This window comes from Aythya ferina (genome assembly GCF_964211825.1).
Source record: "Aythya ferina genome assembly, chromosome: 6".
Classification (NCBI taxonomy): Eukaryota; Metazoa; Chordata; class Aves; order Anseriformes; family Anatidae; genus Aythya; species Aythya ferina.
In genome coordinates, this window is record NC_140303.1 from 23,076,340 (window position 1) to 23,101,933 (window position 25,594).

The 25,594-nt window shown below is 36.7% G+C and overlaps 1 protein-coding gene across 2 annotated transcripts in view; it reads left to right on the forward strand.

Moving 5' to 3' along the window:
* The first annotated feature begins 13,652 nt into the window (after positions 1 to 13,652).
* Positions 13,653 to 25,594, forward strand: part of LOC311438628 (sodium channel protein type 2 subunit alpha-like) — a 71,589-nt gene continuing 59,647 nt past the window's right edge. For both annotated transcript variants that reach the window (XM_084523219.1, XM_084523218.1), the window contains exons 1-3: positions 13,653 to 13,877; positions 21,102 to 21,235; positions 21,896 to 22,081. The gene's annotated coding sequence lies outside the window, so the exon portion shown is untranslated. The remainder of the gene's footprint in view (positions 13,878 to 21,101; positions 21,236 to 21,895; positions 22,082 to 25,594) is intronic.

A 25,594-nucleotide genomic window follows, 5' to 3' on the forward strand; every position in this document is an offset into this window, starting at 1 on the left:
ATCACAGAATTTTCTAGGTTGGAAGAGACCTCAAGGTCATCGAGTCCAACCTCCAACCTAACGCTAACAGCCCTCCACTACATTTATATCTTTACTGAAAGCCAGGGAAGAAATTTTTTTTTATGTAGTACAAAATGAATGGATGCTTGTATTTGGCCAGGAATAATACATTATTGCTCAATAAAAGTTATTATGTCAATCTGTCTTATCAATTTTGGTGTAAGGCTCTCTTCTCTATTTCACAGCTCTGTAGTACTCTGGATACTATCAGTTACAAAAATCCAGTGTGTAAATTGTCTGCCCCACCCCAGTTGTTTCTAGCCATGTTCCCCATGACAGCAATGTTGGATATGCTATTACTAAAGGGTACTGTATGATGGGGTGCTATATAGATGAATGTATCTGCTCTTGTAGCAATACAAATAAAAAACTGTCAAATAAAATTATTGTATTATCCTATTTTCTCAATATTGCCTTCAAAGTTTTCCATCATTTTCACCTGCTCATCAAATGGCTACCAGCATGCAGAGCTGGCTCAACCGTTCTCAGCTTTGGAGGAAAATTTTATCTCATCAAAACATGAAATCTGGGGGGAGAAAAGACTGCAAGAAGACTTACATAAGTTATATCATGGAGTCTAATTAAACATTCCATGTTTTCCATTCTTATCACAAAAGTTGTTAACATCGACAAAGGGAGGCTGCTGGAGAGACCGTCCCTTTCAGTAGCAACTTGTATCAGCATAGAGCATTCATCAGAAAACCCTTGGAGTCATCAAAAACCCTTGGAGTGTCAGTTCTACAGGAAAGAGATCTATTCCTATGTTTGTTCAATCTCTACAACAGGACTGTGGGCCATCACAGAATCCAAAGTACTAAAATAGTTCATGTAAAGATAATAATATGTCAAAACACCTATTGCGTGAGAATGGACTGGGAGTTTGTCACAAAAAAATACACTCTCTTTTGACCTTGTGTTAAAGCAATTTGCCTTAAAGTGCTATTTCATATAAAAACAATATGCTTAAAAAAAATCTGGGATTTCGCTGAAAAGTACTGATAGTTTTTACTTTTATAGTTGTATTTAAATGAGCGGAGGCATGAGTGTTGTCCATGGTGCTGAACTGCAGCTTTTCGTTTAAGGAAGACAGCACATCAGAAGGTCCAGAGCCCCAAAAGTATGCAATGTTAAATACTTTTGAATATACTTTGACAACTTTCTATAAATATGGAAATGCACCATGAATAAATATAGGCCTACTATGGGCCTAAATTGGTCAAGTTGATGTTCTAAAGCCTACTTTCAAGTATTAATTTAAAATATTAATCAAATGTCATAAACTAGACAAGAGTTTTTATGATTTAAAAAAAAAAAAGAACACATAATTTGAGTTATTAAAATCTAAATTTTTTTTTTTAATTATATAAAGGAGAGATGTTTGGAGATTGCATGAATCTTTATTACTTACAATATTACTTACAATATATATATATAATATATATAGCTGTAGAGTAACCATTTAGTAAAAGGATTTCTGGGAAGAAACATGCGTTTCAGAACAATTATAAGCACTACTTTCTCTCTAGGAGACTCATTGAAACTTTTATTCTTTATTATTGTTATTATGCAATTATTAGCCTTCTAAAGGCTATCCCACTTTTACTTTTTTTAATCTGTAGATATATCACATTTGCATCTTAATGGTAAAGCTCATCAACAAAGCTGGTTTTGCTTTTTTGTATTGTCTGTGAAGAGCACAATGAAAATGAGATATAAAAATATCTCACATATACCACAATAAAATATGACAATACATCAAAGACAATTAAAAAGTAATTTCTGAAATTCACAGAAATTTTTAAAGCTTACACTTGTGTGTAACAACTGCAGTTGTCAGTGGCATAAACTTGCCTAGTTACAAGTGTGTGCGAAAATAAACAGTTTTTCTATGAAAAATTCAGAAAGCACTCTGAGAATCAACAAATTACAGTAACTCTCAGAACTGATTCTAAATCTATGAGCGCTCTCCAAGAACACATACAAGTATGGTTTACTAATGGTTTAACTTATCATATTAGTGGTAATTATATAGGAATTAAAACAAATATCTATTGAACAAGTCTCATTTTCTGACATTTTTATTTAAGCGTCTTAAAACTAGGATAGCTAGAAGAATCTTTCTGCTTATTCAACCATGCTGATAGAGCTAGTTTCTACCAGAAATTTCTCTTTCCCTCTTAGAGCTTAACAGTCATCTGCATTAAAAAGTAATAATAATAAAAAATCTATTAGATCATGCAAAAACATTTACCCAGAAGAGATGGAGCAAAAGTCAAACTCCAGTTTCCATAGCACATAGGATGTTAAGCCTACAGACCAATGCCAGTAGATGTTCAGGCCAACAGACGCCTATGCCTGGTCTTTAGATGCCTCAAATAGCTATTTTAGAATACTTACTTTTTTTTTTTTTTTTTTTTTTTTTTTTTTTTTTTTTTGTAATTTTTATTCATACATCTCTTAAACTCTGAAACTCTAGACCTATTTCGTAAGCTTCTAAGGCACAAGACAGGTCTGCAGAGTGAGCAGGTTCATGGTTTCTTGATGTATCATCTTCTCAAAAGACATAAATTAACCTTGATCAAAAGTTATTTGCCTTTGTTATTTAGTTCTGATTAATCATAAAGTCTACCATTCTTGACTTTAAAGTTTGAGAATCATCATTGCCAATGATTCATTGAAGTGAACCTGAAATTTAGGATGATTCTAGGTATGAAGCAGATTTTTTTTCACTGTTCCAGAGTTACTTTAACAGAAATTACCCCGGTGATTACTAAATAACAGTGTTATTTAATTTTACTACATTTCTTTCACATATAAAATAATTGCATCTGAGGTATATGCAGGGTGCCATTTTACCTCCACCTAAGAAGAAATTAAGACTAACTTCGGAATTTAAAAGATTTCTGAATATTTTCTTTGCAATGAAATCTATTTAGTCTTGACAATTACTTCTGAAAAATGGATTATTTTAAATTAGATTCATAATATTTTCAAAATGTAAAGCCAGTCACTTCTAGTCTGCCTGTGGCAAACACTCAAGTCATGTTTAATGACCAATTGTGAAGACAGATTTGAAACAGAGTGTGTACAGCAGTATTCAAAAGTATGTATCAATTCCATCTTTGCTTCAAGACATTAGCATGCCTACAGTCATAACCATCAGGGCATTAGTTTGTGTTTACTTCACAATTCAGTGTACCAAATAGTTTGTATGTTCTGTATCTTTATCATTCTTGGCTGAACACAGATCAAGGTAAACTTATTTTTCTTTAACTTATCAGAGTCAATTGTTGGCAATTTTTTACCATCTCTCTCAGTGTAATATGTTTTAATGGTTTAATTATAAAGGTACTATTTTCAGTACAGATAACTACTAGGCATACTGTAAGATGCAAAGAATCTTTCTAATGTAAAATCAACTTGGCAAGCAAATGTTATTAAACAGTATAATTCTTCTAGGCATTCCAGCTTTGAAAGACTAGCAAATAAATAAATCATAACTTGAGGTTTACTTAACATAACCTCCCCTCTCTCCAAGTGATGATTACCTTTCATCTGACCAATTAAACCACATGACTCAGTAGCAATAAATGGAATGAAAACAGATGAATGCAATCTCTCTGTTTATAGGTGTCCTGGGAGAGCATTATTAGATTTTGTTACTAGCTCTGAGAGCACTACTGCACTTGTTGCTGAGGTATCATTTAATTCATTTGTCCATCTCTTAAAATCTGTCTGTCTGAAATTGTATTTGTTCACTTTGAAATAATTTGCTTGCATTTTGTCTTTTTTAAAAAAAATATTATTATTTTTCTTGTCATATGTATTTTATATATATATATATATATATATGAATGAAATTCTTATGAACAGGAGCTATCCTGTGAATATATAGTGCCTAAAATAATGATTTCCCAGGCCTGGCTGGTCTCTTTGGACAATACACAGAATATTAAAATACTTCTTCAGTCTTGTTCTCTATATCATGGCAGGCTAACAAAATTAATTTATCCTATAGCCTCATCTAAAGCCAAGAATTATTAACCCCATTCCATAGATGAGGAAGTGAGATACAAACATACTTTATTTTCTGGAAGTTATACAAGAAGTTTGCAAGCGTTAGATACTGAAACCTTATTATCCAAGTAAGCGCCTTCTCCCTGTTCTCCTTCTTACATAAAAACATTACTCACATAAATAGCAGATGTTTTTCAGAATCTTTCTGAGCTGAAGGCCTGTAAGTCCTACAGGTGTATTATATAAATATTAATAATATTAAATATTAATAATAATAATAATAAATATTAAATATTAATAAATACATAAAAATATTTTATTTTTATTTATGAATTTATTACCTTCTTTGACTCTCCTGTGCTTTGCCAAGATAATATAGCTGTAATTGTTGTGTACATTGTGTTTATCTAACAATAATTTTGTTATTATGATCATAGTTCATCTGAATGACAGGAAAAGATATAACAAGAGGACAAGAGGTCAGTATTTTGGAAGCACTTAGGCACTTCTGGAAGGTGGTTGTGGTGGTTATTCTAGGCTAAGTTTATTCTTTGAGACTTATTTTTAATTTATTTTATTTTTTTACAAAAACAAAAGAATTATTGGGACTGCATTGATTGAGGCCATTTGGGTATGGCTTTGTATTATTCTTTCTACAAGAACAGGAGGGCTCTAACTGTTATATAGTAATGTTAATGTTGATATAATTTTGTATTATTATTAAAAGCTATAACCATTAATAGTGCAGATTGCTGATCACATACCTTTACTATGACATTATTATGAATATCTTAAAGCAAATTATTTTTCAAGTTGTACACTCTGTGGCCTGTTAAAATATTCGACTAGTTGAAGGCTTATGTTACTGTGAAGTCCTTAAATGAAGTCCTTTCATGGCATGGGAGTTAAGAAACTAGATGATTTTCAAAGTCCTTTCCAACACAAACCGTTCTATGATTCCATATTGATAAGTGATTCTATACAGCCACTATGAAATGTTATTACTGGTGATACAGAGAGGATATAGAGTATATCTTCCACTTCCTCTTTACCCCAAGATCTGGAGATATGTTTTACAGTATTCAACTGGATCGCCACATTTTGAATTTTCTTTCACAGTTTTTAAATTCCAAATATGCAATCTACATGGTCTTAAATAAAAAGAAATAGTAGAATTTCCTTTGTAAGTCTATCAGTACCATCCTTAAATATTAGACCAAATTCTTCCACTGCAGCTAAGTGTATTACCTTCCCTAAATTGTACTTACCACCTTCAGCAGGAGTCAAATAAATACATAGAATCACAAATAAAGTTCAGATTATTGGCTTTAATGCTAATCTCAGGTCCATGGCATGGAAATTTTCATTAGTAAATCTGATACAAAATTCACTAAAATCAGTCTCTTTGACTCTCCACTCCTGAGGGGGAAAAAAAAAAAAAAAGAAAGAAAGAAAAAGAAAAAAGAGACTGAAGGTAGAAAAGTGTGTTTAATGTGTTTTAAGTGTTTATCTTAAATTCAGATGGATCACAGTTGGCCATATACTGCAATTTAGTTCACTTTCAAACACAGGTGAGTAGTCAGAGGAATAGATAAAGCAGATACATTATGTCTTTTAGTCTTTTAGAACATTTTAATTTGACAAATTACGAGTAGTGTGTGAGATGTATAGTGTTCATAAAAGTGCCTGAGAATTACAAATGAAAACTATTGTCCAAAAATAATAGTATTAATAAGACAAAGTATTTAATGTTAAAACGATGATTGCATTGCTGAGAAGTTACATGTGATCTATATACAGTGCTTGGCCAAGGTATGAGATCTCATGAGGGGTCACAGGGGCTGTTTAATTCATGTTTAATACTTCAAAGTTATTTTTCTCTTTGCAGCTAAGTTATTTCACCATTTCTATTTCAGCTGTTTAGTTAAAAGTGACTGAAGAGCTTCGAATTTATTCACTCATTACTGAGAGTATAACTGCACCTGGGGCAGGATTCCCAAACAAACGAATTATTTAAAATGTCATAGCTTTTCGAGTTATATTTTTAATGTAATTTCTGAAATGAACTTTCAGTGATGATTCATTAACATTGTACTAATAATTTAAACTGAAACAAGTGCCAGGCTGGCACTGTTATAAATTAGTTTTGTCAAAGTAGTCTATTTGTTGTTGTCTTTCAAATGACAACTTTTCATTTTCAGATCTGGCAGTCTAGTTTAGACTGTTCTACTGTTGAGTGGGATCTAGTGAAGAAAAGGAAAGGTGGAAGAGGAAGATTTGGTATGCAGAGTACGCGTACATTCTATATATGTAGTAAGCGTGGCATGTATGCACTTATTTACAGTGGAAGAGCATTTTTAAAAATGAAATTTTCGTGTTTAAAAATTCGTGTTTTATTTGTTTGTTTGTTCTTGTTCATGGTGGTGCTCCAAATAGATAGTTTGATGTACTTATACTATAAATGTATATTTATGCATATGTCATAATTATTTATTTCTGCCCTGTTGTTCCACTGTTCCACTAATTAAAAAAAGTGTTATGGAATTCCTCAGAACATGGTTTAAATCCTGTTTCAGTAAGTCAAAGACAGATCAGTTTCAATGAATTTGAATCAGGCAATATACAAGCAGTCCACTACATTGGGTCAATAAGAATATATTATGTATGGCTATACACAAGCCATATTCACAAAAAAATACTTATCATGACTTCGTGAGGCGTCATCATTTCCATAAATAAATCGCCACTTGCCGAGGCGATCGGCTCTGGGGCAGACACGTTCTGCAGCAGAGCAGGGGATCGGACAGGCAGCGCTAATTTTTCCAGCACCGAGCCCACTCGAGGGAGCCGCCAGGACCTGGCAGCCCTCACGAGGGAGGTGAATGAGGCGAGAAGGAGGTGTAGGTGGAGCCAGCAGCACCCCCTCCCCGGCCGTTTGAAAGCTGCCCCTGGGGAGCACGAGCGACCAGGACGGGCAAACAAGGCGTGGTGCGGCAGTTAGGGTGTGGCACCGCAGTTGGCGCGGCAGTTTGCACAGGCAGGGCGAGCAGGAAGGGCAGAGCGCTCCCCCCCGCCTATACAAACACCTCCTCTAATGGCGGTCTACCGCTAGCTCAGCTGCAATGGTGTACACCAGGCACAGTGCGCTCTCCAGGAAGTCTGTACACACCCAGACTGACTGCCTGCTGAAAACTGCAGCAGTTCAGGTCTCCGGGTGCAGGGAGTGCCTGAGCCTGTTGCTACCACCTGCGGGGGACAAAGAGATTGTGTGCGTGAGGTGCAAGCAGGTGGATGACCTGGTCCACCTCGTGGCAGAACTCAAAGGAGGAGGTCGAGAGGTTGAGGGATATCAGGGAGTGTGAGTGGGAGATAGACTTGTGGAAAGACTCCCTGTGTGGCCTGAAGGACAGGCACCGGGGTGAGACACCCCAAATGGGGGTGGACCCCCTGCGCTGTTGCTGTCGGGCAGAGACAGGGGACCCAGGAGCTGAGGAGGAATGGAGACAGGTCCCTGATCAACATCGCAGGCAATGCCACCCCCCACCGGCCCCACCTTCCCAGGTGCCCTTACACAACAGGTTTGAGGCCCTGGAGCTTGAGAGACCGGTAGCTGAGGAAGAGGTACAAAGTCTACCCAGGAGGATGCCTAGGGCGAGGAAGTCAACTCCACACCTCAGGACTGCCTCCACCAGGACAGAAAGAAGGGTGATTGTTGTGGGCAACTCCCTTCTCAGGGGAACAGAGGGACCTATTTGTCGGCCTGACCCTACCTGTAGGGAAGTTTGCTGCCTCCCTGGGGCCAGGGTCAGGTATGTTGCCAGAAAGCTTCCCAACCTGGTTTGCCCCTCTGACTATTATCCTCTTTTAATAGTCCAGGCTGGCAGTGATGACATTGAAGAGAGAAGCCTGAAGACCATCAAACGGGACTTTAGGGGACTGGGACGGTTAGTGGATGGAGCAGGAGTACAGGTGGTGTTTTCGTCCATCCCTACGGTGGCAGGGAGAGGTACAGAGAGGACACGGAAAGCCCACCTGATAAACACGTGGCTCAGAGGCTGGTGCCAACACAGAAATTTTGTTTTTTTTTGACAATGGGGCGCTTTACTCAGCACCCGGCCTGATGGCCGCAGATGGGTCCCTATCTCTAAGGGGAAAACGGATCCTGGGCCAGGAGCTGGCAGGACTCATTGAGAGGGCTTTAAACTAGGTGAGAAGGGGGACCGGGCTGAAACAAGGCTTGTTAGAGCTGTGCCAGGGGGAACAATGGCAAGGCTAGGAGAGAAGGCAATGACCCAACTGAAGTGCATCTACACTAATGCACACAGCATGGGTAACAAACAGGAAGAGCTGGAAGCCATCATGCAGCAGGCAGGCTATGACTTGGTTGCCATCACGGAAACGTAGTGGGACCACTCTCATGACTGGAGTGCTGCAATGTCTGGCTATAGGCTCTTCAGAAGGAACAGGCAGCAAGGAAGGGGTGGCTCTCTATATCAGAGGGAGTTTTGATGTCGCAGAACTTGAGGCTGGGAATGATAAGGTTGAGTCCCTGTGGGTTAGGATCAGTGGCAAGGCCAACAAGGGAGGCATCCTGGTGGGGGTCTGTTATAGACCGCCGAACCAGGATGAGGAGACTGATGAGGAGTTCTACAGGCAGCTGACAAAAGTTGCGAAATCGTCAGTGCTTGTTCTTGTGGGGGACTTCAACTTCCCAGATATATCCTGGAAGCACAACACAGCCCAGAGAAAGCAGTCTAAGAGGTTTCTGGAGAGCGTGGAAGATAGCTTCCTGACACAGCTGGTTAGTGAACCTACCAGGGGAGATGCCCTGCTAGACCTTCTCTTCACAAACAGAGAAGGACTGGTGGGAGATGTGGTGGTTTGAAACTGTCTTGGGCAGAATGACCATGAAATGGTGGAGTTCTCCATTCTTGGAGAAGCCAGAAAGGGGACCAGTAAAACCGCTGTATTGGACTTCCGGAGGGCTGACTTTGAACTGTTCAGGACACTGGTTGGTAGAGTCCCTTGGGAGGTGGTTCTGAAGGGCAGAGAAGTCCAGGAAGGCTGGGCGCTCTTCAAGAAGGAAATCTTAATGGCACAGGAACAGTCTGTCCCCACGTGCCCAAAGATGAGCCAGCGGGGAAGAAGACCAGCGTGGCTGAACAGAGAATTGTGGCTTGAGCTTAGCTTGAAAAAGAGGGTTTACAACCTTTGGAAAAGAGGGCGAGCCACTCGGGAGGACTATAAGGATGTTGTGAGGCAGTGCAGGGACAAAATTAGAAAGGCCAAAGCTCATCTGGAGCTCAATCTGGCTACTGCTGTCAAAGAGAACAAAAATGTTTTTAAAAATACAGTAATGCAAAACAGAGGACTAAGGAGAATCTCCAGCCTTTACTGGATGTGGGGAGGAACTTAGTTACGAAAGATGAGGAAAAGGCGGAGGTGCTTAATGCCTTCTTTGCCTCAGTCTTTAGTGGCAAAACCAGTTGCTCTCTGGATACCCAGTACCCTGAGCTGGTGGAAGGGGATGGGGAGCAGAATGTGGCCCTCACTATCCATGAAGAAGTGGTTGGTGACCTGCTACGGCACTTGGATGTACACAAGTCGATGGGGCCAGATGGGATTCACCCAAGGATACTGAGAGAACTGGTGGTGGAGCAGCTGGCCAAGCTGCTTACCATCATTATTCAGCAGTCCTGGCTATTGGGGGAGGTCCGTGTCGGCTGTCGGCTAGCAGATGTGACGCACATCTACAAGAAGGGCCGGAGGGCAGACCCAGGAAACTATAGGCCTGTCAGTTTGACCTCAGTGCCAGGGAAACTCATGGAGCAGATTATCTTGAGTATCATCATGCAGCACGTACAGGGCAACCAGGTGATCAGGCCCAGTCAGCATGGGTTTATGAAACACAGGTTCTGCTTGACGAACCTGATCTCCTTCTATGACAAAGTGACGCGCTTGGTGGATGAGGGAAAGGCTGTGGATGTGGTCTACCTTGACTTCAGCAAGGATTTTGACACCGTCTCCCACAGCATTCTCCTCAAGAAACTGGCTGCTCGTGGCTTGGACTGGCATGTGCTTTTTTGGGTTAAAAACTGGCTGGATAGCTGGGCCCAAACAGTTGTGGTGAATGGAGTCAAGTCCAGCTGGAGGCCGGTCACTAGTGGTGTTCCCCAGGGCTCGGTACTGGAGCTGGTCCTCTTTATTATCTTTATCGATGATCTGGATGAGGGGATCAAGTGCACCCTCAGTAAGTTCGCAGATGACACCAGGTTAGGTGCGTGTGTCGATCTGCTCGAGGGTAGGAAGGCTCTGCAGGAAGATCTGGATAGGCTGCACCGATGGGCTGAGTTCAACTGCATGAAGTTCAACAAGGCCAAGTACCGGGTCCTGCACCTGGGGCGCAATAACCCCAAGCAGAGCTACAGGCTAGGAAATGAGTGGTTGGAGAGCTGCCAGGCAGAGAAGGACCTGGGAGTGATGGTGGATAGTCGGCTGAATATGAGCCAACAGTGTTCCAAGTAGGCGAATGGTATCCTGGCTTGCATAAGAAGCAGTGTGGCTAGCAGGTCTAGGGAAGTGATCATCTCCCTGTACTCGGCTCTGGTGAGGCCGCACCTCAAGTACTGTGTTCAGCTTTGGGCCCCTCGCTACGAGAAGGACATCGAGGTGTTTGAGTGAGTCCAGAGAAGGGCGACGAAGCTGGTGAGGGGTCTGGAGAACAAGTCCTACGAGGAGTGGCTGCGGGAGCTGGGATTGTTCAGCCTGGAGAAAAGGAGGCTCAGGGGCGACCTTATCGCTCTCTATATCGCTCTCTCAAGGGAGGCTGTAGCGAGGTGGGGGTTGGTCTGTTCTCCCACGTGCCTGGTGACAGGATGAGGGGGAATGGGCTAAAGTTGCGCCAGGGGAGTTTTAGGTTGGATGTTAGGAAGAACTTCTTTACTGAGAGGGTTGTGAGGCATTGGAATGGGCTGCCCAGGGAAGTGGTGGAGTCACCATCCCTGGAGTTCTTTAAAAGACGTTTGGATGTTGAACTCAGTGATATTGTTTAGTGGAGGACTGGTTAGTGTTAGGTCAGAGGTTGGACTTGATGATCTTGAGGTCTCTTCCAATCTAGACAATTCTGTGATTCTGTGATTTTCTTTTTTGAATTTTCTTTTAGTGATGAGGATTGATCACTGATTTTTTTTTATTTATTTTTTTTAAGGCAGTGACACAGCATGTCTCTAAGAGCAGATCTACACCTAAGAGGTTATCTTGGTACAGAATACATTATACATAGTCATATACATACTATACATAGACGAATATATATACATGTACATAACAATCACAGAAGATTGCTATCAGTATAAGGGCACTACCACACACACACACACACACCCAAACAAACAAACAAACAAACAAAAAAAACAGGACTGTGGGCTCTTCGGTAATACAATGCTAGTCTAACCATCTTTTGGAAAACTAGGACACCAATATTAGTTATTCTAAGGATATGCTGTTATTAAACTTACCAGAGAAATCAAATATCTGAACCAGACCAGGATCAAAACTACTTTTAATACATCTTTTTCTGTTGCTGCCAGAATTAAGGTCTGTTTGCTACTTTTTATAAGGTTTAAATAGTTTATTATGTATGTTAAAATTTCTTAACTTTTCCAGGAGAGAAAGATTCAATATGTACAATCCGCTCTTAACTATGATGTTACCAGATGATTGCATCTGGAGTATGATGCAGATCATAGATGACTTTCTAAAGATGTGTAAAGACCACGACATTTATTTTTTTTTAAGTTGAAAATAGTAAATACAAGAAATGCAGCATATAAGGAAAGTAAAGTCCCATTGAAGGACAAGTTTGCCTTTGAAAACACAATACTGTCAGAAAGCAATATTCCTAACAAGTTTAAAATCAAGACACCAACTTCTGCACATTCATGGGTTTGCTAAACTAGCATAATTCTATGAGAGCAAAACCCATATTTTAGAGATAATGGACTTTTAGTTGTTGTTAAAAAAAACATTCCTTCATAATTTCTAAAAGTTTAAAAATGTAAATATTAAAGGAAGAGCTATTTTTAATATATATATATATATTTAATAAAACTGTGGTATATGTTCACAGAACATTTGAAACAGACAGGATTTGCCTGAGTGGTGTGATCAGGAGTGGTCCCTTGTGCCTCAGTTTTACAAAAGTAGACCAGGAAAGTAGTGCACCTGCATTTGCAAACTAGAGGCACATTTCTTTCACTTATTATACTGAAAGTATTCTTTTTCTGTTTTGGGATTACTCTCTGAACATGTATTTCTGTGAATGGCTTTTGTAAGCCATTCAGGAATTAGGAATTTATATGTCAAGAACACACAAAGTTTAACAGTAATTGACAGGTCTATTCACAAATTGAGACAAATGCTTAAGGACTGTGGTTTAAATATGCTAATTGACATAGGAATATATTGATAATATTACAGATAAATGGTAATAGTTGCAGGCAGTTTTTACTGGAACTGCTGCTTTGTGCAGTTGTGCTTCTGTAGCAGCCATCATGCTGGCTGCCCTTGGGTCACCCTTTTCCAAACATGTATGTGACCACTGGGACAGAGAACTGAGTCACCTCTGTCCACAGCTGAAGAAAATACAGGGGCTACAGTAATACAGATAGCAAAGTAATAATTGTCTCTTATGCTCTCTTTCCTTGTTTTGTGGAATAGCATTTGTTTGTTAAATCCCACATGAGTGAACAAAGCTGGTAGCTTGATATTAAATTAGCTAATTCTCTAACCCAAGGCTGTTAGTTTACATATTGCACACACTTCCTGACACTGCTTAGTGTTTCTGCATGTTGCTTTCCACAGACACAATATTCTTCAAATTGACATATAGGACAAAGGACAATGTTGCCTGAAGCACAATATTCACTCAACACTGTTGCCCATGGACCAGGAGATGTTGGAGCCACTCCCCTAATAATTCTTTCCAGGATGGCCAAAGGAGTCCTAGAAAAGCAAATATAAATCTGCGCACTCCCAGGAATCCCATATAAGGGAAAGACTTCGAGATTTTACATATTTTACACACATAAAAAAGAAAAATGATGTCAAAGATGAATAGGGCAGTATCAAGATAATCATCAAGTTCAGCACCAGTTAGGGTAACAGTGTCTGTGATGTCTTACTTATACAGTCCTCTCTTTTCATGGATTTTTATAAGAAACAACAGATTTACAGCTAAAGGCTCTGTTAAATGTGTACAAACAACTGGTTTTAAATTTAATTATTAATTTTTTAAGAAAAAGTCTTTAAAACGTCTGTTCAATGATCAGTGTGGCTTTGTTGGTCTGTTTTGCTTCTTGCCTCGAGGAACTTACTACACAGGAGGTGTTTCAAGTATAGGTCAGGATAAACAGGGATAAAGATGCTTTATAAACTGATGCTTTGTACGTATTCGTTATCTTTACCAGTAGGTGGAGCTGCTATGTTAGGTGCTGCTTTTTTTTCTTCCAGTTCTTCTCTCCCTCCATTCCCCCACCCTTCACCCCCCTCTTCCTAATAAGCTGTTTTCTGATATATGTTGGGTACCATAGAGTGAGACTGAGAACAGGAAGCGGAGGCAGAATCAGAGAGGATTCTGGAAAGGTCTCTGTGTTTTCTTTTCCACTGAGAATACAGAAATTATAATTAATTAGTAAAGCTTTGTGGACGGAAATCTGGACAATTTCAGAAGGAGATATATATTATCATATTTTTTTTTGGATGCTGGGCTTTGCATTGATTTGTCATTCTCTTTCAATCAGGTAAGCTGGCAAAACATTTAATCATACCCATAATAAATGTTATCAATATGATCTCCACATTTCGGAATCAGATTGTACTCTCTGGTTTGCTGTTAAGGCAGAGCCAAAGATGAAATGGGGAATTCAAAGCCATTTTGTACTGACTGATTGTGATGATGGTGTGATTTTTTCATTTTAACCTAGTTAAATCTGATATGTGGCCTCTTACTCTTAATATGATGTTCTGATGCAGTAGTCTTACTTGCAAAATCAGATCTTCTTATAATCAAGGTGTATTATATTAATTCCTGGCATTTTATAGAAATGACCTTGTTACCTAAGAAGAAGAAAAATGTGGTGATATCCAGGCTTAGGAATAGCAGATCTCATAAGATTCTGATCACCTCGGATTCTGATGATCCAGGAATAAAATCTATGTGGTTTGTTAATGCCATTTTCAATATTTATATGTTATTGAAGAAATTCCCTTATTGGCTAATTGTTTGAAAAGATGTATAAAGGAAATTTTTCTATGCCTTTTTTTTTTTTTTTTCTATGGAATACAGGTTGTGTGTCTGTATGTACAGAGAATGGGCTCACAAACTGTTAATTAACCAGAGGTCCACACCAATGATACTGTTCACATTTTGTTTGTAACATCACTGTCTACCTTAATATATGCTTTTTGATAGGGAAATTTGGATAGATCATTACAAGAATTATTATATTTCTTCATGTTAATCTCCATTTATCTATTGCCTTATTCATTGTTATCAGTAGTAATTATAGCAGCCAGTTATTAAAGGTAAAAGAAAAATATCTATTAAAGCTCATCTTGATTGATATATATATATATATATATATATTTCTTTTTCAGTAGTGTTTCCACAGACACACATTCACATCAAAATTATCATATAATATACAAAAGTATCATAGTATTAATTTGGAAATAATTTTCAATAGAAAAACAAAGATGCCAAAAAACATACAACATAATAATGAGATCACTGTTTACAAAACATTGTGTCAGTCTACATAAAAGCAGGATTGGGTCTCTGGTATTACTCAGAACAGCAAGTGAGGCCTATACCTGAAGCAGTGATATGAAAGAATGAAGTTTATGATTTGTATTTTTATGGTGGCAAATCAATGTGTCTGTGACTTCCTTGTGTAACTTCAACATAAGTAATAATAATAATGATGTTTGCTTTAAAGACATACCATGTTTGTATATTCATAACATATTTTTCAAGAAAACAATTTCAAAAGACTTTTTAATTCTAACAAATTAACATTTTATTTTATTCTCACACATCTCCATTTTGTGAGGAAAGATTGTGTTAAAGACTAGAATGTGAGCTGGTGCAGTAATTTGAAGCTTCATAGCACCTGTTAAAACAGATATGTTATTTATTACGCCTTGGTATTTATAGAAATTATGCTCATGTTGTTAGCTCATGATTTTTTCCCTTTAAAGAAGCTGAAGTTAAGAGCTCACACTGATTTTCTTAACTGTACTAATTAAACTCAATCTTTTAAAGTTCTGTTTAGATAGTAATAGGTGCTAGCAGAGGTAGAGACTGCCACTTTTTCACTGGAGAATATTAAACAATTCCCCTGTGCCCTTCTATATTCTGTCAGCATTGTAATTTGGTCATTTCCCTTTATTATCAGGTAATTAGGGTGCTGGGGGTGTCAAGGGAAAGAAGAAAATATCGAAAGTCTGCTTTTTAAAGTCAATATGTTGATGACACATTTTGTATTTTCACCTCTTTCTTCATCAGATAGCACTATATGAGTTAACTTGTACCTCTTGAAGATTAGGCATGATGACAAGTCTGTTCACCCTCAGCAAACAATTTTAGATGCAAAAAGGATGGTGAGATGTGAGACAGAACTTTGTGACTGACAGTATCCTTTTGCTGCTCACATTCTCAGCCCCACATATATATATACACACCCTATGTATTACATTGCTGGAGTCCCACAACTTTTAATGGATCAGGTAACAGTAGATGCTGAGAGAGTTCTTTGCAACAGGCTAGCAAGTTGTGACTTTGTTCCCTAAAATGAAAATCCTGGCCCTTTTTAACCCGATATTGTTTGTGACATAAGGTGACAAATGAAAAAATTGCTTGAACCCTGCTTGAGTTAAATGTAAGGGGAAACAAATACAAGTTTCTGATATTTGGTACTTTTTTTTTTTTTTTTTTTTTTTTTGGTTAAGATTTGTTGACCTCTGAAAATTACTGAAAATAAGCTTCAGGAAGTTTAATTTCCTCTGTTTTTTATCAGAAAATTCTAAGAAAAGGATAGAAACTTAACTTTTAAAAGTGTAATCAGCTCATTTGCCACTCATTGTAACTCTCTAGTCTGTATTTTTTAACATTATCATATCAATCAGTAGTATATACTTTTGCCAATTGTAGGGAATATTGTTTTTTTAGTGTAACGTTGAATTCATAAAAACTTTAAAATACCATAATAAAATTGACGCACATTCAGACTGCTTACAGAACAGATGTACACACTGAGACCTAGGGCTTCAGTAAGTCCATCACACGAAGTGTCAACCTCCATAAAATCCATCTATATGAAATTGCATCCTCTTAGTGGAAAGATGCTGTTACTCATTACAGCTACCAATCCTGATTAAAAGCTCTGAAGCACATTGCCAATAGCACTCTAATCTCAGTATTGACTGCCCTCCCACAGGATCTAGATATTAGAGCTGATATCTTACACTGAGTTCATCTGCTTTCATCATTTCTTCCTTATGGACAACTGGAATCCCTGCTATGCTATTCTGATAGAATTATTGCTTGATTTTCCTTGTCTTGTAACTAGGTAAAGAGCAGGATAAGAGCAACTCAGGCAAGGACTGCATTACTTCAAAACGTAAATATAGAGTAGGAGCACCATATGCTCTTGAATAACCATAAAGTGAGTACCATCACTGTGATCCCAAAAAGAAACAACCAAGTTAAATTCTAGGTCACAAAAGTATCTGGTTTCTCCTTTGATCCTTATCTATTCCAAAAGAATAGATAATCTATTCTCATCTATTCTGTTACCAAGCAAACAAACATTTAAAAACAAAACAAAACACAAAAGCACCAGCCAACCGAACCCCAAACTGTCATTTCAAATTGTTACTAAACTTGAAAGTGGTTACCCGTCTTTGCAAGGTCTTCCTTCAAAAAATGACTGTTCACTTATTCTACCAATTAAGACAGATCAAGGAATGTGTTTTATAATAATAATAATAATAAAAAGTTAAAGTCAAATTAAAGAACTTAAGATTTTATGAGGCTCTTTTGCATGTAAAAACCTTAAAGAAAAAGCTATTTCTACTCAGATTAATATTTGTCTAGTCTTCTAAACAAATTCTTTATTGTTACTGATCTTTCCTTACTGAACAGTTTTACTTAGGCAAATATAAATCATAGCACTACTGTATGTACAGGTCCCCTTTTCAACCTGGAATTGTTTTCCCTGCAACTTCTCTGGACTCCTGACTTGATCTGTCAAGTTGGTGGGTGTCATAAATCCTGATCAACAGAAAAATTTTGAATATGTGTACATTGACTGTTTAGTGCATATGCAGTAAGTCTGGCAGATATATCAAATAAGAGGATATCTTATATCAAATGCATACATGCTGCACTGTTGAACTACCTACTGTGCACAGCTGACATCTATCACATGTGATGTTGCTACTGAATGTGTATAGACCAGTTGAACATAATATGAATAACACATACAGCTGACTCCCTATATAGGCACTGCATCAGGCAGATCCTCATATTTCTTTGCAGGATTTCCTGACTGAAAACGTGAAGGGCACTAGTAAATCTGAAAGGATTTCACAGGTGTCAGTATGGAAAAAGAAGAGTATCAGTACTATTGTCTCTATGATCCCGGTATAACCGCTCAACAAGATCCTTGATGATTTATGTTTGAATTAGACATTGTTTATTAAAAATTTGGTTCTCCTTAAAGGCCAGTATTTGTACAAAAAGGTCTGACCCAAGTTCTGACCAAAAGCAATACAAAAATATTTCAGAAGGAATCCTCCTGAAAGGCTTTCACTAATACCAGTTTGAGTTAACTGCCTTTTATTTCCTATATATCAAATTGTGTTAGTTTGTGTTATAACAGGAAGAATGCTAAAATTCTATTACCTTCTATAAAACTTTGGCCATGATTCTGTAGAGTGTATTACGTAAACCACAGGCCTCTAATTAGTACAAATATTGAGCTGATGTACTTAATTTCAACATTACAAGAAAAGATACTTTTTAAAGAAGTGGTATAACTTGTATCTCATGAGCTTTGCGGCTTTGGAGTTCTTATATACATGTAGTGACTAGGTCAAAATTGTATTTCCATAATCCATTCAGAAAACATTCCAAACTTAGAGCTTAATTAAGTTCTATTAGGCAGTTCCATACTAATGGAAATTGAATAAATCCATGCAGAATTTTTCATTGTCTGTTTTAAACCACAGATATAAAGCACTCTATTTTCATGTTGCCTTTCTGTGCTTTCTCATCCTTGTGTAGCAACGACCACGTTCAGCTGAGAATTCTGTATATGCCTCTCAGTCAGAAGTTCAATTTTTTTCCTTTCAGTTCCCTAGACAACTGCCAAAGTCTAAATACAATCCATTAATCTTGTGCTGTGCAAGTTTTATTCTTTCATATTTTATATTGATTAGTTTCTGGGGCTTAGTAATGCTAGGAAAATAAGTGTTCCAATTGCATGGTTCTTAGTGATTTAGTTAATTTTCCAAGTTTGGATTGATATTTCTTCTGAGGTTCACAAGCAACATTTTGTGTTGCAAATGCACTTTCACAAGTTTCTCTAGAAAATTTTTGTAAAGATTATTACTTTACAAACAGAGCTTTTTTTTTTTTTTTTTTTTTTTTTTTTTTAAAGAAAGCAAAAGTCATTGTGATTTATTTTGATATTGCTAATTGAGGTTTTACTGTGAATTCTTTAAAACTACAACAGTGGATTGTGGTGTATGTTCAAGTGCTTCACTTCTCAGTATATTTCAATTTTAATTTGAGTACAAAAAAGATTAAAAAGATTAGGAATTAGTTGGATAAGGGATTTGGGGAACAGGCAACAAATTATTCTGAATCAGGACTGTTAGTTTTGTGGATAACTGTTTCTTGTCAATATATAATTGGGTTAACTTTTTTTTAATCACTTAACGCTTCAAATATTCATATAGTTACGAAGGATTTTTCCTCACTGTCTTGTATTTGTCACTAACTAGATTTTACTTAGCAGAAACCATCATTGGCAGATTGTCCTAAAATAATCTTGATAGGAGTGTCTAATTTTGAATAACCCCATTTATCTTCTAAATTACATTTCAGAGGAATCAACACATTTAGCCACAGGAAAATGTGACAACAATATGCAACTATCTTTTCCAGCTCATAATTACATTGAAAGGGAGCTGAAGTGCATGAGCATATAGTTTGAAATATTTTATATAATATGATGTTTTATAATATAATATTTTTAATATTATAGCTCACAATTTGAAGGACATTCCAGCCATCCTTAAAAGAAATGCTGATGCCATATAGGCAGAAGAGTTCAGGAAATAGTCCCACAGCTAGGAAAGAATATATGTAGAGTTTTTCCATCAGCAATCACTTCTCATTATGCCTGAGATTTTACCTGTGATTCATTCTTGGAAGTTGAAGCAGGATAATCTGCTCCAAATAAAACAATTTTGGTCAATTTCATATCAACCAAAATAATTCTCTATAGCCACTTTCAGCTACAGTAAAAATGTATAATTTAGATATCTGCATATGCAAGTTTATAGCCTTGTGTTGAAATCCAAAGACGTTAGATTAAAATGCTACAAAAAGCAAAACACTAAGAAAGCATTGTAATTTTGTTCAGTGAGTTACAAATACCTACCTTATGCAGAAGGAAGATATTTACAACTATATGAAATGATATATGAATTGATATTTTTTTAATGGAATTACCCTGACATGGCCTAGGCCTACTACAAATTCAGGACAAAGGGCTCACAATTCTGCCAGCCTCATTTCTTCAGTTTTTGCTGTGAGTACCAGCAATGCTATCACTGTGACTTATAGTATTAGTAGGTACAAAGCTATATTCCTCATCCACTGAACATACAGCCAATAAAACATATATGAAATATAATAAATAGGGAGATGAAGGCTAGACCATGGAGTTACATGTGAAAAACTGTTCTCTATGACTGCCTTTTGCTCTAATTCAAAATAAGGATTTATTGAAATTACCTGCATTTCTAGTGGTATTAAAGTTGTTCATGTTTAATATGAATGCCTCCACTTTTTACACACTAGCAAATATTTTAACAACTGACTAGAAGTTAAATTCCTTCTTTTGACAATTAGTGTCATATACTTAGCATTAGTGATTACTCCCGTTAGGAAACTACAGTATCTCCTTCATGTTATTTTAAAGCCTGCAAGCAACAGCACTTAACCTTTTTAGTCGTCGTTATTTGCCCTGTATCTGACCATGAGATTAGATTTCAGCACAATGCTACTTCAGAGGCAGAATCCAGATGCACCCAATAGGCAAGGGGATGGGGAATTCCCCTATGTACCTCCAGGGAAAGCTGCATTCAGTAGAAAATTTGCATTGGTGGATAAGTATCATTGGTGGCAGTCTCAGAGTCAAGATCCCCTGAGGGCAGTAGTGGAGACACAGCTTTCAGATGTCTTCAGTGGAGCCTCTTCAGTAGTGACTCACCACAGCAAGATATGCTGAATCAGTGCCTTACTCAAAATGACCAGGGCACTAAAAGAGTTTGCTGTGAGCAATCTTCTGAATGACTTTATGTTATATTGTTAAACAAACAGAAGCTACAATTGTGGTACCACTTACATCTTTTGGAAAATGTCATTCTAGATTAATAGTAACTAGTACTAGGCAAATTCTAGATTAGTATTTTGAACATATTTTCTGTAGGAGTTTTTGGAGATCTGTCTTTGCAAGAGAAGCAGTGGTCTAGTAGAAGGCTTTCACTTTCTGTTTTCCCAGGTTCTGTGTTCTCTTTGAGCAGATCTGTGTCTACACAAATTTTCTTTATCTATAGACATTACAATGGCTGCTCATTCTCACTGTATTTGGAGAAAAGTAATATAAGGTCTGCTTTGGCAGATGCAAAGACCTAAAGGAGAAGATTGTCTTATTTCTTTTCTTCTCTAGGAATAAGAAACAAAATAACGACAACAGAAAAAAAGTAAGGAAAGAGCCAAAAATAAAAGTAGTTCAAATGAGAATAAATGTCTCAAAGACATCTCATCTCAATCTCAATGGCTGAAGACCAAAGTTTGCAAGATGTAAGTAGACCGTTTAAATTTAATGAACTATATACTCAGATTATTAAAGCTTTAAAGCCTGAGAAAGCCACAGCTAACCTGTGGTCAGCAGTTGTAATAACGCAATCTGAAGACTGAAGAATCTGGAGATGAAACTGTCCCTTGTGTTTCTTGAGGTGGAAGAAAAATTTTGTTGCACACACACACACACAAAACACTTATACAAACATGCTCTAAGATAAATAGTTTGCAGGACTATCCACGTTTTCCTCCAAATTTAGATTGAATGAACTTTTTATTCCTGGTTAAAGACAGTAAATCCAGTGGGGAGTAATTATAATCTTCACAGTTTCCTGCGCAACAGATAAGAACTGTGCCTGTAAGTTTGGGCACAGTTATCACATGTCTACCAAAGAAAGTACTAATCATATAGTAATCTTAACAAAACATTTTTTTTCCCTTTCAGTTTAAACATGTAAAAGAATAAATGGAATTTAAAAAAATTCACACCACTTAAAGGATATTTTGAAGTGTATTTTAGGTCTGTGTTAAGTTTTGTACATTAGCCCATGTTCAATGCTGCTTTTCCCTAGTATCCTTTTTCTTAGGTTGAAAGAAATTTGTATATATATAATGTAACATAGAAACTTATTTTCATCTATTGCAACTCATTTTGAGAAGCTCTGGACACAAGGATAAAGAATAATAGAGCCTTGAAGAAACTTCAATCTTGAAGAAGCTTCAGCTCCTGAGGAGGAACTTTTTAAAATATATATATTTTCAGCTAGAAATGCAGCTTTTATGTTTTCATGATAGCAAAAGATCCAGTTGCTAAATTCTGACCTGGCATATCTTAGAAAAATAAAGGTAAGACTATCCTTTCTTCTCAGCCAGACATTGTGTTTCTCTTCATATGATGCCCATTTAATATGGTGCTTTGTATCTTCTGTAAAATATCAGCTGGAAAATGAACTGAACATCTTTAATAATGTCCACCTGTAGAAATTTGTGTGTTATGTTTACTGTGGATATTTCCATTAGAACTCAAGGATTTTTAACATTGGAAAGTATTTGCAAAAAAGTAAGTATTGTATTCCGGTTAGGCTGATGGGTTAAGAAAGAGACACCTCCTCTTCCTCTTAAAATGAATAAGGTTATTTGTCCTTCTTCAGATTTCTTCTCAAATACTTTAGGCACATGTGATCTCTTTTCACACCTTCTCAGACACAACTTTAACACAAGTGTTAAAGAAAATTTAAGTCAGGCCTACATTTAAAAAATTCATGGAGGTTTTGGCCCATTTTTATAAATAAATAGGTCAAAACATTTATTCTGGAGGTTCTACAACTTGCATGTACATATCTGTGGAATCCATGTTAATTTCTCTACAAAACCTACTTATTTTTGCTTACTCCAGCTTACCAGATACAGCATACATTGGCATGGATGTAAGAACCATAAGATACTATTTGCAGTCCTAGGTAGAAGGAGACAAGGTAGATGAACAAAGGAATTCAAAAGTGACTGTTGCAGTGAGGCAGAAGGTGGAAAGAAAAGAGCTGAGTGTGTGACACCAGTGGGCACAAAGAAAATAAGAATAACCATAATGATGTCTCCTGCTGAGAGAGCAGTGGCCAAAGATATCCCAAAGAGCAGCTTCTGAATTTTTCAGATAGGTCTGAAGTTGCTTTCCAGTCTCTGATCAAATCAGTTTTGAGTGTTTGTCTATCTGCCAAATCTTTTGTTGGTCAGACTGAACCTCATAAATTGTATTCTGCCCAGAATTCCAAACTTTTTTTTTTTTTTTTTTTGAGGTTGGGATTCTTTAAATGTAGTTACCATGCTTTCACATCTTGTGTAAGACCATGTTATTAGTTAGTATCTCCTTTATTTACTGTTCTTTAGTAAGGTTTCAGTCAATGTGACCAACTAATCCACATTCAGCCAATTACCACTGCCCTGTTTTAAATAATTTTCAAAATAAGATTTTATTATACAAATATTATTTCTGCTAGATTTCTTTATTAGTTGATTTTGTATTCTCATAAAAAAGTATTTTTTGTATTCCATTATTTATTACCACTATTAATTTTATTAATAAGTACCTGATGGTGACTTCATTATTTTTATTTTGTGTAGTTGTGAAATACTAATGCCTACAGGCTACCGAGGCTGACCGTCCAAATCCATACAAAAATTATAGTCATTGCTATAGGTAAATTATAGTCTAAGGAAAATGACACAATAGATGGGTGATAAACGTTGGAAAGAATGGAAGAAGGAAAAACAAATCCTACATGTAGTCAGGAACTACAAACACAAATTATCGTAGTTTAAATCAGTAGATTACCATTTAAAGAGGCATGTTGAGAGCAGGTGCTAAATTCTGGAGGCTGTTTTCAGCTTTCAGGAAGTCACTCTTTACCTTGAAAATACCTGCTTCTGTGGAACCAACATTCATAGACTCCTGGGGCTCCTTGTCTTAGGATCCACAGGTAGCTTTGTGTGGATATCTTTTTACATACCTCAATTAACTCCGAATTGTATTGCATTCATGCATTGCTCTTTGAATTACAGCAGTAACATTTTGGGTGTTTTTTTTGTTTGTTTGTTTGTTTGTTTTGTGTGTGTGTGTGTGGTGGTGGTGTGTTTTGTTTTTGTTTTTGCTTTGTTTTTTGATATATATATATAGAGAGGTATATCTTACTCAAATATTTTTAAAGCAGTACTTCAAAATAGTAAAAAATCATTCAAAGATGCCAGGAAAAAATAAGGTAAATGTTAATTACAGAAAGCTGATAATCTATAACTGTAAAAAAATACTTTGAAGCTTTTCATCAGATAAGGGGATAAGTTTTTCTCTGTGAAATTATCCTCCACGTATAGATGTTGTGAGAAATTTCAGTAAGAGTATTTCTTACTACATAATCTTTGCACCAAACTAACATTTACCTATCACTTTGTCTTTTGTTTTTATGCTAAATTGAATGCAATTATTACCCAATTTGGAATTGGATCAGAACATAACTGAAAGATAACTTATCTTCACTTCCTGAAAAATAATGCCTGAACTTAGCAAAACAACTTTCCAAATAGTAAGAGAGGAAGTTATTATGACTCATTCCTTTAGACCCTGTTTGCATATAGTCCCTCTGTACTCCACTTGTTAGGACAGCAGTATTTAGAATTGAGGTAACTTTCTGACAACATCAGCACACTTCTACACTTTTAAAGCAGTGGAAAATAATCTCTATCTGATGCTGAAGTGATGCCACTAACCCTGTTGTTTCTGTCTCTCCTACAGTGGGAGCCCCATCTTTTTTATTTGGACTAATGTCTTTACTGGCCTAATGCGAGACATCTACTCTCATGAATGTTTGTCATTTAAAGCAAATTTTTTTAACCCATGTTTTAGCATCTGAGAGGCTACTGTTCTGCCTGACACATAGGAAGATATTGTTCCTAAATTACAGCCTCTCAAATTAAAGATTAGAATAAGAAAATTATTGTATATGGCCATTTTAGATTCCATTCACTAGTCTTGCACTTATGCCAATACATGTTTGTGTGCCAGTGTTTCAATTTTAATGGAATGAAAGTCTCATAGTCAGCTTTTCCAAGGTTAAAAAAAAAAAAAAAAAAAAAAAGCAGGAAAATAATTCTAATGCCAGTGTTCTAAACAAAAAAAAAACAGCCCATAAGACATTGCAAGATTTGCTATTTTTACACTTTAAAAATTTTGAAGAGCATATGTGAATTGTTTCATGCAAAATGCAAATAACCTGTTAGATAACCTAGTGATTTTAATAAATAATCATACTATCCACCTAATTCTTACAGTGACACATTCAATTTTACCACTTGCCTGATTTAAGATATCATAAATATATGGCCTTCAGGCCACTTCCTTTGCCTTTTTCAGAGAGACACAAAAATTAATTTGACATTGTTAGCACAGATATTTCATTTATTTTCTGAGTCATTTTCTGTGTAAATTATGAGAATATAATTATATTCAAAAATAAAATTTAACAAGTTATCCATGGGCATAATATAATTAACTGAAAAATGCATAAAATTATGAACTTATGTGGATAACTTGTCTTGCTCAGTCTTTGTAGTTAAAGGAAGACACTGAAGGAAAACTAGAAAGGGATTTGTAGAATGAAATGTTCAGACACAACTAAATGGATTTATTTGACATAAGGATGTTTTTAATAATAACCTGGAGCTCATTTTTTCTTGCCAAATCTATTGAATCATAGGCCTGTACACATACAGGATCTAGGCCCAACTTGTATTTCAAATACTTGAAATTCATTTTGCTGAGCAGTGCCAGGTAATGAGGGGCCTTGAGAGAGCTGAGGTTTCAGTAGAGCG